The sequence below is a fragment of the Sipha flava genome, unplaced genomic scaffold (assembly GCF_003268045.1).
Source record: "Sipha flava isolate LNK unplaced genomic scaffold, YSA_version1 67_pilon_pilon, whole genome shotgun sequence".
Lineage (NCBI taxonomy): Eukaryota > Metazoa > Arthropoda > Insecta > Hemiptera > Aphididae > Sipha > Sipha flava.
Window position 1 is genome coordinate 1,838,954 of NW_020273607.1, and position 18,331 is coordinate 1,857,284.

Below are 18,331 nucleotides of genomic sequence, written 5' to 3' on the forward strand. Positions count from 1 at the left end.
TACATTGCAGCGCATTCACCGAATCATAATATCATGATATTATACTAGGTGATTTGAAGAAGAAACATGAAACTTTTTGAACAAAAATATTTATTATAGGTACCTAAAAGTAATTATAACATTAATTACGTTGCAGATGTTTATAGGCTGTTTGTTCATTTTTGGGTTGTTTTCTTTTTGACATTAAAAATTGATTGTACACCCAGTTACGTTGTAATTGGTCATAAATCTTAACGAGTTCGTGTTCCGATCTGAACGGATAATCGAGCGCGAGTAGTACTCGTTGAAACGGAGTGTATGTCTGTTTTGTTATCCACGAAAGTTCGGTCGACCGGAAACCCGTATGCGTTGCTGGTACAAGAGATTCTATTTGGAGCGGAATGCGATCGTATTCAATACTCGTAACCGGTACATCGTGTTTATGGAAGTGAAAAATTTGAGAACCTCTGCGCCACGAGATGACCGTTGCGATTGCTCGAAGAAGACCGGTTGTTTCGTGTAGGCCATGACAGGTGGACGCTGAACTCAGCGGTAATGACGCGAATGCGATCACCGGAAGTAACGAGACACAAAACAGCGGAAACAGCGTGCACAGCAGTGTCCACGTGAACGGTGAGTAGTATATATTTGTAGGTTCTGAATCCATTTTTTTTTCTCTCAAAATTGTTTCAATAAAAAATTATATTGTTAATTAGGAGAGTTTATTAAAAAAATTGAAAAGACTATTTTATTTTTTGTACACAAATTTTTTTTTTTTTATAATGTAAACACAATTTTTACAACACATTTTTACAATATTATGTTTAACATTTATACAAGTTTTTTTTTACTCTCTGCTAAGAGGTACATATTCTATAATACGATCGGGAATTAAAATACAATATGCACTTATACCCTCTACATTCTCTAATTTTGATGCAGTTTTTAAATTCCAAACTATGTTCTTAGATTTACCGAGTTCAGGATATTCATAAGTTTCATACAATCTGAACGTAATAAATAAACTTTTTTCTTTTCCTATAATTTTCAATACTTTTAGTCGATTAGAATCATCTAAACTTATATGTGGAATAACTTCCAAATTATTTATTGAAAGTGACAGTACCTGTAGTTGTAGTTGAGTTTTCGTTCTTTTCAATTTCGAAAAACATATCATAAATGTTGAAACATAAAAGATTATGGATTTATAATTGTAGACAAAACTTAAGAGATGAACCAGGGATATATATAAGATATATATGGTTTTCATACATTTATAAATAATAATGATATAATTAGTATAATATATATATATATATATATATATAATAATATAATTATTATGATATGATATAATTAGTATAAATTAACCATGTGGGAGCGCAATACTCGGCTCTATTATATAGTAAAGCCAGAGCTGACGTTCTTGGAATATTTTCATTTTTTAATTATTTGCATTCTGTTAAATTTGTCTTCAAGGGCTTCTAGATACTGTTTGTAAGTAAATGTCCTGTATAGTTTTAGTTCCAGGTTTCTAGGAAAATCATCATTAGGAATACGAGTCTAGTTTACCATAACTTGTAACTTAATACTGGCTTCACGGTTATGAAGGTGAAAGGCGATAGCTGTCGATTTACTGGAATTTAAGGTAAGATACCAAGTTTGTAATATTTTGGAAGTATCACAATATCCTTGTCAAGAGTCCTTTCTACTTCAACTAGAGTTGCACCTTGTGCAACTAAACCCACGTCATCCACATAGATAAAATTCCTAGATTTGGTATTGGCAATGTTTGCTGTATAAAAATTAAAAAGAAGAGGGATAAAACTGAGCCCTGTGGCAAACCATTTTGCATCACTTTTTTATTATAATATATAAATATATTATATAATAGAATATAATATAATTCAATAGATTGTATATAATCCATTGATTGTATATTATTATATCCATAGAAATCATATGATTCCATAGATTGCATATAACTCCAAAGATATTGAATATAATTCCAAAGATATTGTATATAATTCCAAATATATTGTAAATAATTCCAAAGATGTTGTATATAATTCCAAAGATACTATATATAATTCCATAGATTGCAAATAATCCAAAGATATTGTATTTTATTCCATAGATATCATATTATTCTATTGATATTGTAAATAATTCCATTACAAACGGGTTACAAATAGATTACAAACGTAAATGTTATGGTCAAATTATTTTAGCAAAAAAGAAAATTAATAAAAAGAAGAAAAATGGTAAGAAAATTATTTTAACACTTTTTAATTCTTTTTTTTTTAACTAATTTTAATTATTTTTAATTTTAACTCCTAATCAATTAAGTTGTGCATTACTATTGGCAATGTTTTTTTTTTTGGTTTGTTTGTCAGCTCTTGGAAGTTTAGATTCTGGAGTTTCAAGCGTTTATAGTACAATCAAAAATCGTAAAAAAAATGTTAATGGATTATACTTAAATAACCCCATTGGAAAAGGTTTATATTTTAATGCAAAAAATTGTTGTATTATTGTAAACAATAAAAATAAAAAAAATGTGAAAAATCTGATATAATTTCTACCTAACAGACCTCTCACCAGTGAAGATATAACGTTGTTAAGTTGAAAATTAAACAATTTTGAGGTGTCTTTTCTCGATGTATCTTATTTAAAAAACCGTTTAAAAATGAGTGTATAATATTAAATTTGGATTAATTTTCTGATGACGATACTCACTTATTACAGATTTAAAAATAATGTTATATATTTTGATTTATTTGGTAATGTTCCACCTCCAATTGGAGTTCAAAAATATTTTAAAGGTAACAACATCATATACAATTGTTCAAATTTTCAAAAATATAATTTTTATAATTGCGGTCATCTATGTCTCGAGTTTTTACAAAGAATGAATCAATAACTGTAAGGATGGCAAGTAACTAACTAACTAACCCTAATTGTTTGTTAGCTTCTACTTTTTCTTCAATGGTAAATGTACATGGAGATTCTGAAATAATTCTACTATATTTACAATTCGGCAATAATATGAAAAAGTGAACAAAAAAAATCTTAATGAGTGAAACTAATAACGGAATTAGATTAACCAATTAAAAAGTGTATTTACCTGTAGATATTCGAATTCCAGCTGGGTCTTACGAAATTGAAGATATAAGCAATTATATCTGAAATTATTTTAAAAAAATTACTAAAACGGAGAATCTCATATTTAAATTAATTCTTTTAGATAATTATATGAAATGTTCAATGAATTGCAATCATGATATAGAATTTAATATTGCGAATAGTGATTATAGTTATATAATAGTTTGTAAGCACGCTAGAATTTGAAAAAAATTATATTCTTGTTTACCATATGATATTTTATTATTAATGCTATTGTTAAGATAAGCGTTCGGCGGTCGACGACTCGAGCGAACCACTACCGGCCAATTAACACACACACGCACACGTATTCTTAAGTTTATTTTAATAATTGTTAATTATTATCGTGTGTTATGTAATTGAAAAGGCCGATATCTGTATGTGTATTATTGTAATTTCTGTGTGTGATTTAATTTTTTTTTTTCTTCTTGTGTCAACCACCGTTCAATAACGTTGTTAAATTATATAGTTTTTACATTTTTAGTATGTGCGCGAATCGCCGAAATTTGTGATTTTTAGTTTTATTTTATTGTATGCACAAATTGCCTTAATATTATTATATAGCGTGTGGCACAAATTGTCAGCATTATTATTGTAATTTTTTTATAATAAATTTGAGTGTGCGCTAATCGCCACTATATAATCCTATTGTCGTTTTACCAGCATTTACAAGTATTTTTTGTTTATTATTATTATACAAATTATTACTGTTTTTAGGTAGTTGCGCTGGCCAGTCTGCGCTCCACCAAATTGTGAGTTTTATATATTTATTTTATTAATTGTTTAGCTTATTTATATTTATTTGTTATTTATTTTGTTGTTGGGCCAAAAGGGCCATAATTATTTGTTTATTATTAATTATCAAAATTATTTATTTATTTATTACGTGCCATAAGAGCCATTATTTATTACTAATTGTTGATATCTTGCTGTCGTACCAAAGGGGCCGTATTTAATTATTTATTATTGTTTATTAAAGTATATTTTTTACTTGTTGGGCCAAAAAGGGCCGTAGTTTATTATTTATTATTGCTCATTATATCATATATTTTTTACTGAAATTTATTTGAGTTACCATTTATTATTAAGTTACCTATTTATCATTAGTTTTAAGCAAATATACACACTTACACACACCCTCAGCACTACATAGCTCACCAATCTTGCCCGGCGTTCCCGACCAGTTCTGGTTGAGCTATTACATTTCATTACATGCCGCTAATCGGTCGTACTTTAATAAAAGATCGCATTGTTATTATACCACCATTATATGCGCAAAACGGTGACCGGGTGAGCGTATTAACACCATAGGCTCCAGGCCCAAATAGCTATCAGAAAATATCCAATATGAAATTAACGATAATAGCATTAATATTTATTATATAAAAGTGCTATGTTATATTGCTAAAGGCTCAATCGAGAATGGTCAGCATTCCAACTCGAATTACAAATTTTTACGAAAATTGTAATGTTTACGAATTTTTTCCAGAATTATCATAAACTAAAACGATTGAAATACCGATTATTTAATATATTATAAACTCAATACCGATGTTATTAATATAATAAATATTAATTCGATAGACCAAGAAAATAACCGTATTCGTAAATTCAATGAAAAAATAACAGTTGTGCACATATTCGTCGTTGTAAATCTTGAATATGGACTTGATATTTAAGAATATAAGCAGTTAAGAAGCAATCTAATCTAGTCGTTCAAAAGGATTACAATCAAAATCATTATAAAAAAAACCTATAAATAACTAACTCATAGAAATACACTAATTTTAAAACCATTAGAATTTAAATTAAAACAAAATGCCTGAAAGCGATATTTTAGATATTGAATCAAGTTATATTACAGATTCGAAAATTAATAAAGTTGAATATCATTCATATATTCCATATACTAATTAATTTAAAAATAATGATGAAATACGAATTGGGGTTCAGCAAACGAATGTTTATCCTTATCTACATAAAAATTTTTCTCTATATCGAGGGAAAAATAGCAGATCCAACAACGGTGAAATTGTTCAATAACAGCTTATCGTTTCTTTTTGATCAGGTTAGATTAGAAATTAACGGCGTAGAAGTTGGCGGAACTCGGGTTTTGGAAATTACTAGTTCATTAAAAGGATATTTGACATGTACGTTAAATAATTATCATTGTTATCAAAATAATGGTCGGAATTTAAATAATAAGAGTTAATTAAGCAGGAAAATTGAATGTTTGTATACCATTAAAGTATTGGTTAGGTTTTTTTTTAAAATTTTAAAAAATATTGATAAATTCTCAAATAGAATTAATTTTAACAAGAACTAATACTGATTTAACTTCTTTACTCAGTAAGAATGAAAACGCGACTACAGGTACTGTAATAAAGTAATTTGGAAAATTCCACATATAAGTGTAAATGATTCTGATCGACTAAAATTATTGAAAATTATAGAAAAAGGAAAAAGTTTATTTATTACGTTCAGATCGTATGAAACTTACGAATATCCTGAACTCGGTAAATCTAAGAACATAGTTTGGAATTTAAAAATCTGCATCAAAATTAGAAATTCTTATTATAGGTTTGCAAAAGAATCAAAAAAACAATATTATAAAAGATCCAAGTATTTTTGATTGTAAATTAACTAACATAAAAGTTATTTTGAAATCTGTTATTTATGCGTATAATAATTAAAACATAGATTTTACTAAAAAAAAATGATGCAGTGTTATATAATATGTATATAACGTTTCAAGAATTATATTATGAAAAGAAGAAGGCAAACTGATAGGGTAGGTTAAAATTCAGTTAGGTCAGTTGATTTCGAGACTCAAGCACCAATCGTTGTGATCTTATGATACTTCTAAACATTATGATACAGGTACAGCTTCGACAGTTGACGTTAGTATAAAAATTGAAGCTTTAGAGAAAGTAGAGGGTATAAGTGCATATTGTATTTTAATTCCTGATCGTATTATAGAATATGTACCTCTTAGCAGAGAGTAAAAAGAAACTTGTATAAATGTTAAACATAATATTGTAAAAATTGCGTTTACATTATGAAAATAAAATAATCTTTTCAATTTTTTTAATAAACTTTCCTAATTAACAATATAATTTTTTATTGGAACAATTTTGAGAAAAAAAAATGGACTCAGAACCTACAAATATATACTACGATTGACCCTAGTATTTAATAATATTGCTGGGATCCTGATGCTTAATAATATTACTTAACCGATTTAATTCAAGTTAAGTAGTGGAAATGTTTAAAAAAAAAAAAAAAAAAAAAAAAATGAATCAGAACCTACAAATCTATACTTCTATGGTGAACTACCGGCATCTGAAGGGAGGAAAGGAACCCCCGATGAATCCGAACCCGCGTCATCATTTCTCAATTATTTCAATTTCTCTCGGTTTCATTAACATCGGGAGCAAATCTGGGATCGGTTCCCATTTGGAGTAGAACACAATAGCGTACGTTTGTAGACGAAAAAATTTTCGTATGTACTTGATAACTTTTTTGACAATAAAGAAAATATTAGTGGAATAAAGTGCCCATTTTTCAAACCATGTATCATAAAAAACTGATACAAATATTTAGAACAAAATTTAAAAGTTCCGTTGACAAATATTTTGTCAAAACTGTATAAAAATTCTAAATTTAATTATATGAAAAACCATATTATATTCAATAGATTGTCATTTATGGGCAATCAATTATCACCGTTGTATGAATTTGTATCCAAATTATTTAATGTTGTACGCACTTCGGTTACGTATTATGGTAATGGTAGTAATGTTTCTTTACGGGTACAATAAACGCTTCGCCGTACAGAATGCACATCTTCAATTCTAACGCGCTTGATTGCATTTCATCGCAAATTAATTTTAATGGTCTTGCTGAAAATTATTCTGTTGCTATACTTTTCAACGAAATTTATCAACAACTAGTGTACTAATATTAACACTTGCTTCGTAGTTATGATTTAAGTTAGATTTTAAAAGCACCGTTTCACTTGCATCACATAAAAAATTCGAAGTACACGATTTAACAGTACATCTCCACTTAATACCATTTTTTGATTTAGTACATTTTCCAAACTTTCAAAATAATCGAGAACTAACAACGGTTTACCCTTTTTACTTAGAGCTGGTTAAAAACGGTCCATATTATTAAACCTTTGTCACGCAACTAACAAGAAAGAAGTATCGCGGTCAATGTGTTATCCTATACAATGCCGTATACATAACTTTTGTATGGGGGGAATCATTTGCAAATAAATCATAATTTTTATTTCATCTTTTTTTTTTATGTTTTTATCGCCCTTACACTAAGATAATTATTTTATAACATTCAATTGGCACTGATCATATATACAGTATATTAAGTACAACGAAAAAATTAGGCCGATGACTATTTTTAAGTGAAATTAGTCCATGCCTAATTTTATTAAATTTTAAATTAAATATTTTATTAAAATATATTTTTTTATACGGGAACCAATTCGTTACCAGCCAAACATCATTCAAATACAATCATTTCATCCGACTTGGATTGATTTCATTTTCACTCGCACGCACAATCGATTTTTATGTAGTATATTGCCGACATTTATTCATGACAAATTTGTACCGCCGTAGAAACAAAATAATAACAACACAACATAATATAACATTGAACACCATGAACGTTACAATCCGGCATAACATGTATACAGAATATTGACTCTGAAGGAAATGGGAATTAAAAGTTGTGACGGTTAATGGATTACGTTGCAACTACGTAAGTATTAATGCTGGGGAAAACAAGATGAGTTACAAAAAAAAATAAAACAAGTACTCGAAGTTAATGAGTTAAAATCGATTTCATTTTCCAATTCTGACTTGTAGCCTCGTAGCTCGTGCCCAACCTTGCCGCATCGGCCTTATTCTATAAACAAATGTGATTCCGATTTTATCTATTAAAGTATTACTTCCGTGAATTAAAAACAAATGAGATAAAATTACTTAAAACTTCAATACAAAATAAATTTAACTCATTCGTTTGCGTTTAGTGTTGTTGTTGAAATTCAAATTTCATTACCATAGTTATAAATGTAACTCACTTTTATTTACGCGTTTAATAATTATATTAGTTCAAAATATATTTCACATCTCGTTTTCGTCATTTTATACGATATTACTCATTCAATGTTTAAAGTTTTGATGGTAATTTATGTTATAAAATTTTACTTATAATTAGTGGTTTTATGCATAAAACTATGTTAATTTTTACTGGATACTATTAGTATCGTCTTATAAGGAGCTAAATAGAAATATACATATAGAACATTTTAGAAGTTACGGCGCATCGGAATATCTTGAGATTATTATAATTATTATATTATTTTAAATTTATTTCATTCAATAATATTTCCCGATAAAAATATAATTTTTGCATAATTATGAATATACTTGAGTAATCAACAATCCTCAATACGCATAACTTCTATTTGTAGTGGATCAAATTCTTAAAAAATCAGTTTTATCAATATTTTTAACGATATTTTAACATTTGTATAATACATTCATGATCATATTTGAAGAAAATTCATTTGAACGATTATTATTAGCAAACTACAGTATTATGAAAAATAATTAATTATTACACAATTTTGATCGTTTCATCCACCTAACTCAGATTAATGTAATCATTACAGTGTTAAAGATTGCAGTTTTTTTTTTTTAATATATTTATAAGCCTATTTAGACTTCATGGCTGGAATTGAATACATGGTTGTATCTCAAAGCAGCCCGTTTTCGTACAATTACACAATAACTTCACAGCGGGTACAGACAATTGTACTGTATGTGTGTGTACGGGAGTGGAGGGAGGGGATTCATCTACCGGTGGTGGTGATTAAAACGCGTGAATAATATACACCCGATGTACTCCATCACAGATTTATAGCGAACAGTTATTCAAACAGATGGTGTACATAATTTATCATTAATACACGCGTCCAATATTTCGTTTTTTCGTATGCATATTCGAGGGACTGGATTAGACACGGTTTGGATAACTCGGAATACAAAATCGTATTAATGTAACAACGTAATACTTATATAAGTCTACCGACTACGCGCGTGTGCTACACGTAATAATAATATCGTAACAAACCTAAACGACTGGGTCGAAACCATTGGACCTTCATTTGGATCGATGACGATGACGGATCCCTATACCTGTCCCTCGCTCCGTCTCTCTATCACCCTTTCCCACCCACGGCCGGACAACAGGCCGGAATAGCTCAGCGTTTTTTCGACGTACGTTGAACCGTCGCCCGTCGGTCATCTGTCGACGAGCGTGCGACTGAATCGTTATTGAAATGCTGCCACCGCGCTCCGCAGTGCACCTGTGTTGCCATTGTACGAGTACATGAACGTATATTGTTTACACGTGAAACTCTGCGTACGGTCTCCGGTGCATAAATTATTATAATCACGCGCGGCAGAGGAGTGCTGCTGCAGCAATATGGAGTTTTCGGTGAACCGTGGAGCCAAAACGATGTGTATACGTACGATGCAATATGCGTATAATAATCGAAAACGGAACGGACGGAAAAAGAAAAACAACGAAAGAAAATTGTACGCGTAATAATAACGATGATGATGATGATGATGATGACGATGATGATGATAATAATACTAATAATAGTATCGTGCGTTCAACGGATAGCACACACTGCGTAAAGCTGACGTGCACAGGGTGTAGCCGGGGACAATGACAGTTTTGCGTCGAACAATATTTACTGTGCGTTACGTCCTGTACGGACGTGTACTATTGCTTGCGGACGACGAATACGAAGGTTGTGTACGTTCTACTTGTTAAAATTGTATCAAACAGGACATCCTCTGGGCAACCAACCGGCCGCGATGCAATATCTTCGGTCAGCCTAGCAGCAGGAAACAATTGGCCGACGCTCTCTGTCTCTTTAACTCGACAATTGGCCGTAGTTCCTCTTTTCGCATCGTTTCCGGCGAAATGTCCTCACGATCGCGAAACGATTTAATAACACACATCGATCGGGTACACGTATATGCACGTGAGACATGTGTGCCCGCAGCGTCGCACAAATCGTCAAATAATAAGAAAACCGTAGTCGCGTGTGCGCATGAGAAATATAAAATATAAAATAAAAAACCTTACGAAACGCAACACACGTGCCTGACGCCGGAAAGACCTTGGTCCGACGGAATCCGGTCCCGCGCGATTATAATAATGTTCGTTCGAATGTTTGCACGTTCGCACGTTCGTATTCATTAATTTTATTTTATTTTTCAATTTCCGATAACTCTTGTCCCGTAATTTATGGTCGTTTTTTTCCCCGTTCGGATTACGATTTTTTGTGTTACCATAAAATGTCGGCCCGCGATACGATGAACGCAATAATGCTATTACCAGGGTTCATAAGTTCATGCCCTAAAAAATGCCTGAATAAGCATGCACTTATGCACTTAAAATTGGCAAAAAATATGTTTTGAAATATGTCTTAAAAAGTTAAAAATATGCATATACATGCATTAAATATCTAAAATTATGCACTTAAAATAATCATAAATAATTTTTGAAATGACATGAATTATCCATTTATTTTTTTAAAGCTATATTTTATTTTTCTATACCACAATTAAAAAAAAATAGATTGTAAATACTATTTAACACTATCCTTGAGGCTTCATGAACTGCGTATAATATACGTCTTTATCAGTAATTCATTTTAAATCTGAAACTTTTCTAACTGATTTATTCATTAAATGTACGAGTATCAAAATTATAAGAAAAGAAAAGATAATACAATTTCTATTTTTAATTTAATTTATATTTTCCATTTCGATTTTCGATATATTCTAATAGAATGTTGTATAATATGTCCGATAAAATAGAAATATGCATGAATATGCCAAATATGCAAAATAAGATTTCACATATTTAACCGTGGTACCTAGAATTGGAATTCTATGTCATCTAGAATTAAATATAACTTTGCAAGATTGATATGCAAATGCATAAACTTACGAGCCTTGGTTAATAATATTAATAATAATTAATAATATTACATTATTGGGTAACATTAAAATATCGACACTGGTCGGTACGAGTGGTTCGATCGTTCAGCACTAGATGTCACTGTCAGTCTGTGTTACGGTTAGTACCGTTTGTACAACACCTCTGTAACACTCGACGGGAACGGACCGAAAGGTTTTGTACGTGACAAGAAATATTACTGTTGCGCATTCTATACATATCATTTCTATGGCCTAACACGTGAACGGTCGTCACGTACGAAAACGCAAATATTCAAACATTATATATTACAATGCCGCAGCGAACCTTAAATTCAGATAGGGCAGATGCTGTATCTCATAATATTTCGGTGGTAGATGAGTTGGTCCAATCTCCGGTAGTTGGGTCAACGAGTTATTGATGATTGAGAATAATAAACAAAAAACGGTTGTTGATCAATTTATTGCCTTATTATGCCCACAAGATTAACGATTTATGTGACTTATTTGTCAAAAACTACTGTTAGGCTCCAAATCCAATCATAGATCGGTGGTCAGGTGTCATCCGTTTTACGAGCGCATTCCCTACCTGAATTGTTTGGTTTCGGCGCCATTGCTGCAGCAGTTCCACTCGAAATGTAATCGTGCAGATCGTCACGGTTACTCGGTATACTGCAAGATTAAATAAATTTAAAAAAAAACTTATTGTTTCACCGCGACTCTGTTTTTAGTGGATCTCTTGTTGCACGCACTACGTGCTTATCCAAAACACATGTCCGTTTTTATTTCGTATAAAATTGGTAGTTTTGCGTAAGTACTTGAAGTTTTAATAAAATATTATTTGTACGGAATTGAGATAAAGTAATACGTTTCAATTTCAGGATAAACACGTATGACACGTACAATAAGAGCTCTCTAGTTTATATACACTTCCACGAGACCAATATATCACAAAGTGTTGTGGTCGACGACCAATCCTTCGGTTACGTTTGTAATGTGTTCAATTATATCCGTAATAAAGTACCAGCACATACTTCTGAACCGCAGTACCAAAAACAGCCGCGTGCCGTACACAACAGGCGTATTACATCCAGCTACAACGTATAGTCAGTTAGTCATATATAATTGCTATGCGCAATCAGGCAAGTGTGTGGGATAGGGTTTGAGAAGGTTCAACTCCCTAACCCATATTCGAAAGTTTAGATATTTTTTCGTGTGTAAACGAACGCAGCTTAAAAATATTTCCTGTAAATCATGTATTGTGCATACATACGGTAACCGATGATTTAATTGCGTAAGTGTTCTGTACCAACTGATATTTTCTTAGGGAGATATTGAAAACGTTCAGAGGGGGTGGGGGGTTAAGAGTTCCTGATGGCTGCACTCTTGATGTACTGTATTTATCCCCACAACGTTAGAGCTACTTTCCCGTACAATTACGCGAACCACGTGATATCATGTGATTGCTAGCTGAATTACTCGACCTCGTCCGGGAGATATTTTGCTATTTTATTTTGGAGCAATAATTACTAATTCCGTATAGATAAAAAAAATCTAGGATAAAAAAACGCACGATCGTCGTTTATTCTAATGATATGTATTTTTATTTGTTTATGCTCTATCGGTTTACGTAAACCTCCTCAGTTTTAGTTATTGATTAATCGACGTGTTAAAAAGCGAACAAAATATTTCCCAGTGAAATAATGAATTATAATGCGCGTACAGGGTATCGCCGATAATTGTGGATAGGTAAGTTTGAAAGAGTTTACGGTTGCAATGGATCGCAGAGCGTTCGGGAAACGGCACCGGCAATAGTTTCGCCGGAATCCTTTATTTTGTCGGCATCCGTGAGAACGGGTGCACCTGCGTAAGGGCATACGCTCAAAGCCCGTCAAACAAGTCCAGAAAACTTTTAAGTCTTTGTGTTGTTCACTCGCCCACGTCACATCGTTATTGTTATGTTTTTCGGCGATGAGTTCGTCATATATAACAAACTGGGCGCGTAGCCGTGAAAACACTGTCAGCTCGGTGAAAACGGTCCAAAAAACGGCTCTGTCCAGCTATACCGTATGCGCGAAAATCCGTGTTCAAGGCCATCTTAGGCTATGGAGGGGTTTATGAGTACCTGGAGCTTAGGGGTATTTTTAGTAAACCAAAAAAAGATGAATGAAAACATCAAAAGCTTATTTTGTATCATGACTTTTGTGTAGCCGAAAGATATGAGTTATTAATTTTAAAGAAAAATCTTTTGAAATAATGGGATGAAAAATGAAATATACCTAATGCAATCGCACACAATTAAGTATTCATTATTTATTTGACATTAACATTTTAACATTGCTATTTATCTAAAATATTTTTACTGCAATTTAAAATTATTTTATTTTATAGGCAGTCGTATTAATTCGTTACAGATTAAAATTCAAAGTTGTAATTTCTATTATTCGGGGCCTCCAGCCAGATGGGGGCCCTGGGCACGTGCTCCAAGTGCCCATTGGGTAAAGATGGGACTGCCCGTGTGCACCCAAGGCCACAACTAGAACCCACTAGTTGGGAGTGCAGAAATTGTTGACAATAAAATAGATGGTGTGATGATCAGAAAAAAAAACTGGGGTGCTAAATTTGAACTCAAGGTCGCAAAGACCCTCCTGCGACCCTCCGGTCGTGCCAATGATTGCACCGACATTTTTTTCGATTTCGATTCTTTAAAATTTCAACAGTATCGTCGGTACCGGCACACGTGTTCAACTTGATAATCTGATTTACGTTAAAATCATAATCTTGGAACTCGTAAGTAAAAATAAAAAAAAATAATAAAACAATGATGATCTATTTGGAATACAAACGTTATTAGTGGTACTCAATTCTAATGTACCGTTGATAACATTGCTCTTGTTAAACCTCGCATTGATAAGTTCAAAACTGTTCTCGGAAACTTTTCCCAGGACAGATAATCGGAAAATATGTATTGTTGAATACCGATAAGGAGATATATGTTTCAACAATTTAATTCATTGCTGCAGGCATTGTAATAATGATATTGTTTTTAATATCGCATCGTTGATACGAATATGCGCCAACCGTTACTCCGAATTGTCGCGATTCCAGCAAATTTCGAATTAAACACGTTAATGCTCGGAATAACTCGTCGATAAGATGGCGAACAGCCGTAGCGCGTTGTGCGTTGGTCGAATGTGTCTACTGTGTATGTATTGTTAATAAATAATAACTGCAAACCAGAAGATGACTACACGACACATATGATTATTACATGTGTGTTTTGATATTTCAAATGATCGCGAGGACTTAGTCGTGTTCGTACCGACAAGTACATTGCAGCTGGAACAGTGTAAGTATCCACGGTCAAGGATCATAGACGCAACTAAGGCAAAAAATCTAGTGGGGGGGGGGGCTACAGCCCTCCGACCAAAACTTAAAATAACGTGTAGATTACCTCTACTCTTACATACCATATTAATATATTTTAGATTCTGAGCCAAGTTGGATTTACTGCAATGTGTTTTTTTTTTTGTTTGTGACACTATTGTGAATTAAGTATGCAGTATGCGGTATGCAATGTATAGCATAGTATATTTATAGGGAGAGCTAAATCTTGGTCCGAGCGGGGGGAAGCTCCCTAGCTCCCCCTAATTGCGCCTATGTCAAGGATGCCCGTTCGAAACGAGCTTTTGCGATAACGTGGTTCCGTCTCATCTGTACGCTTGCGACTGATGGAATGCGTTGAATCGGGTTTACATATTACATACATCTATGCCCGAAAAGTAACTACGAGTTTATTCGGCTTCCGTTAACCAATGAACGTTTTGCAAATAATATTATTGCTTTCCTTTGTATATAACAGCACGTAGAACATCATTATCGTGTAACAGTAGTATAAATTATACTGTATAACTTGGTAATATTAATTGCTTGGTAACAGTTATGCATTCAATATTTATCGGAGATATTACCGTTACATTGTTACACATCATTGTCGGCTGGAACAGTGGCCCGCAAAAAATCTTCATTCATGAGCCGTTTTTCCGGAGAAATGTTTTTGTTTGAGGACCAACAATGGGATTTGAAGAATAAAAAGGTCCACGTGCAATTGAAAGTAAAGAGATAAGACGAAATAAATGAAAGTTTCAAAATGTCCACTAAATTTTTCTTACATCGTAACGTTCAATAAATTATTATTTTTTAACCATTATTTGGTTAGTGTAGATATACTACGTAGATATACGTAGTGTAGATATATTGCAACCCGACACCGAATCACACGTTAAACATATTCCTGATCTAAAATATCGTGAAAGAGCCTGGCGTATTGAAAAAAAAATGATTAAAAACAGCAATTCAATACTTACGTTTGTATTTTTGTACAAGGTTTGTAGAAAACTTTTACGAATCTAATTTTCGTTTTACATTTTTTTTTATGAAACTTCCTGTCTGTGAAATGTTCGTAACGCTTTGGGAGATGATAATTATTTTTTTAATTGGCCACCATTGAGAGGAAACGCGTTTTCTTACATAAAAACGGATTTTTTTGTTTGGTAAAATTCAAACAAAAATAAAAACATGTGTTGATTTATATTTTATAAAAAAATGTTGTTCAAAGATGGATCAAAGATAACAGTGTTGGTGTGTTGCAGTCCAGGCTTTTAAACTTAAAACTAATCTATCATTTTTTCGTAAAAACTATTCTGAGTAAAAAAGGTCAGGTGGATCACCTTATATTTATAAATATGTTAAATATAGTAGAAGAACTAAATGTCTTATTAGTTTTAACTATTAATTTTATATCTAATATTCAATTCTTATACATAACAATTAAAAATCTTAAGAATTTTCGTCTACAACAGTGTAGCAGATTTTCGTGATTTTTATTACCAAAATTTAATAATCAAACCCCTGTATTTTTATTATCATATTATTTTCTTTTTTTATTAAACTCGATTTTTCATTAATCTGGATTATACGTTATGTGATAAACTTTGTATTAAATACATTTTTATCTGACCAAAATAAATTTATTAACCTTTTCGAAAAAATCTAATATGACCAGGAAATTTCAATTTTTTAAAAATAGTTCAATAAAATATTTTACAAATCATACCACATATAATGAATGATGGTATAAAAATTTAGTAAAAATATCAAGTTCCTATGACCATTATCTTTTGAGTCTTAAAAAAAACAAAAATTCGGTTGTTTTGAAAACCGGTTAAGTATACGTTACTATTTTGTTATAACTTTTCGTTAGTTTTTCATAATTATTAAGAAAACTGTTAAGTAAATTCATGTAATGAATACTTATTTTATTTGTTATTGCTCTATAATACAAGAGGTTCTCATAGCCGTTGAAAATCTGTGGAATAATAAATATTCCAATTTATTTCAATTTGTTTGCGATTTTAAAATCGCAATAAAATGTTTTCTTCAGGAATTCCGATTTTCTCGATAAATCGTATACTATTCCCGATTTTTGTCCCCATCGTAATCCCATAGCAGCATATTTACAAACATTATAAATAAATTTTTTTTGTATCTACTTCTATGTTATGCTATGCAACTTTTCGTATTATTTCCGCTAATATCTTCCGCGTGTTGTGTTATTTCGTTTTCATTTGTGCCGCGGCGTCATCAATTGTTACTTCTTATTCATTTAGTTATTATAATAACCGTCGAGCCGTAACATAGCTTGCACTGGAAGACGAGAAAAATGAAACGCACACCAATCCACTGTTTCGAATTGTTGTATGGGTCCAACGTGTGAGCTACAGAAATAAAAAAAAAAAACCTCTACGGGGATCTGTTCGTACCCCATCCCCTTCTCACGATCCGGCCGACGCGTCGGTTACAATGCAACGACAACACATATTGAATACATGACATAATACGACGCTGTCTCGGGTGCCGTACAACTGAAATCGAGTCGTTTAAATTCCTCGTGCGTGTACGATACGTGTACCGTCTTGGCATAACGGCGTATCGCGTACGCATCGTGCAGTGGTATCTCTGTTTCTCCTTAAGGAAACGATATATTACCGGGCACACGTATACACGGTGTACGGTGTACACGAGGAATACCATTAGGCGTACGTCACGTGTTCCGTACACTACCAATGCAGTGTTCGTGACGGGAGCGCGGGTGTAAAAAGTGAAATAAATTACCGACGGGAAAATATGACGTACGTCGCGCGATGGGTGGGCCGGGCGCGGGGGTTGCTCGGAGACGACCGGAGGTGTATTCCGTTCCCGGCGATTCTCATTAGAACGAAACGAGGAATGAACGTTACGGCGAAAGACCGCGGCGGCAGGATCGGAGGCGCAGGTTAAACGAAGCGGGTAGGGTTAATGCCTGTGGTATGCCCTCCACGGCCGAAGCCGTATTGTGAACAGACACACGAAACGCGTTCGTCGTTGTAAACACATATATACGCGTACCCGCCCGGCTCGTACGGTGAAAATAATAAAATTATTCTTCTCGTTAAATGCCTGTTCCTTTTATGTTTTATATTATATTTCACGCGCGTACAAAAAGGTTTTCGTATTCGACCGCGCACGGAACAACGAACCGACAGGATTGTTCTGGTTCCAAGACAATGTGTGGGGGGGAGGAAAGTTCTTACTGGCAAATTTTAATTATGAGTATACCTACGTTTCTTTTGTCCGTACAATAAGGTAACCCATGTATTTACCCATACGAGACAGGTTACAATACATGCATATTCTTTAAATAGGAATTTTTAATTTTTTTTTTCACCACTCAGCGTGCACATGCGTACATAAATATATGTATATATATATATATAGTCACTATTATGTTAGTTACACCAAACGCGTACGATTTGTTAACGTGTCTTCGTGTTGCACATCGACGTTTCAAAAACATGTAATAATATACTGGTGTGAATAATGGACGAAGGAAAACGCTAGACCGAATCAGAACAATAATTACCGAAATTATTCGTTCAAAAGATTTTACATCCTTCGAATACGATGCATCCCACCTCTCCTCCTCACCCGATATAATACGAGAGAAATGGTTAAATTCGCTATCAACTTTTTATTAAACATGGCTGGTACATTAATATATTTAATACAAGCAATTACGATTGAAAGTTCATTTCTGTCGATTC